Source organism: Marmota marmota, unplaced genomic scaffold, assembly GCF_001458135.2.
Source record: "Marmota marmota marmota unplaced genomic scaffold, marMar, whole genome shotgun sequence".
NCBI lineage: Eukaryota > Metazoa > Chordata > Mammalia > Rodentia > Sciuridae > Marmota > Marmota marmota.
In genome coordinates this window covers 909,927-910,977 of record NW_025999863.1, presented here as the reverse complement: position 1 = coordinate 910,977, position 1,051 = coordinate 909,927, and positions in this window count along the sequence as shown.

The window sequence follows — 1,051 nt, the reverse complement described above, 5'->3', positions numbered from 1 at the left end:
TTTTTTTTTTTTTTTTTAATTATGAATCCCCTTCCTGCTGTGATTCTTGTCATTTTTTAAATTTTTAAAAGTTTTTTTTTTTAAACTTTTACTTTTTACCTCTTGTGTATATGTAGGGAATTTATAGGGAAATATGTACTTTATGGAATAAATTTTAAGAACTAAAAAATATATTTTATTTTAAATGAAGTAATGGACCTTTAATCTTACACAGCTAAATTACTGATTATATATTTGCTGAGCTGATTTAAAGGTTAAAAACATTGTATCAAGAGTTTTATTTTTTGACTTCAAAGCCTTCTTAATAAAGTCTTTTTACTACACTGAGCCCTGCTGTCCCGTGTGTGGAGTGTGGGCGGGTGGCCTTGGCCCTGGCTCCTCCCAGCTCTGGTCCCAGGCTCTGGCTCTCCAGCACTGCCTTGGTCCAGCTGAGGGCCCTGGGGTTTGAGGGGCAGCTTTGGCTTCCAGGGACCGGCAGAGGCAGGCCTTCCCCTGCAGCAGGGTGTGTGTGGCGCCCACCCCACAGTGGGGCGGGNATGGGTGGGCCTGAGGGGGGAGGGATGGAAGCAGAAGGAGGGGCTGTGACGGTGGGGGTGGTCAGCGCTCAGGAGGCAGATGGGAGGTGTGCTCGCAGGTGCAGCCGGTGAGGGGTGGCCGGGGGCAGAGTCAGAGACCATGTGGCAGGGACCTGTCGTGGGTCACAGGGCACCTTCCGAGGAGCAGGTGCCGTAATAGGGGACAAAGGTCGCACCCAGGGCATCCTCTCCAACCTCACCCCCATATCCAGATCCTCGGTGGGACACGGGGTTCAGATCCAGGGGTGCCCTGGAGAGCTGGTGCTTTGAAGACAGTGTGGAAGGGTTCAGAGGGGCTTAGGCGACTGACCCAGGGCGACCTCAGCAGTTGGGAGTACCAGGAGGTCCTGTTGGCAGGTGGGGCATAGCTGGGAGAAGTGGGTCCTCGGGGCACAGCCTCCGGCCCGGCTCTCTTCTCATGAGGGGATCTGGTCACAGGGACCAACACTCGTCCTAGCCCATCCTGCAGAGTCCAC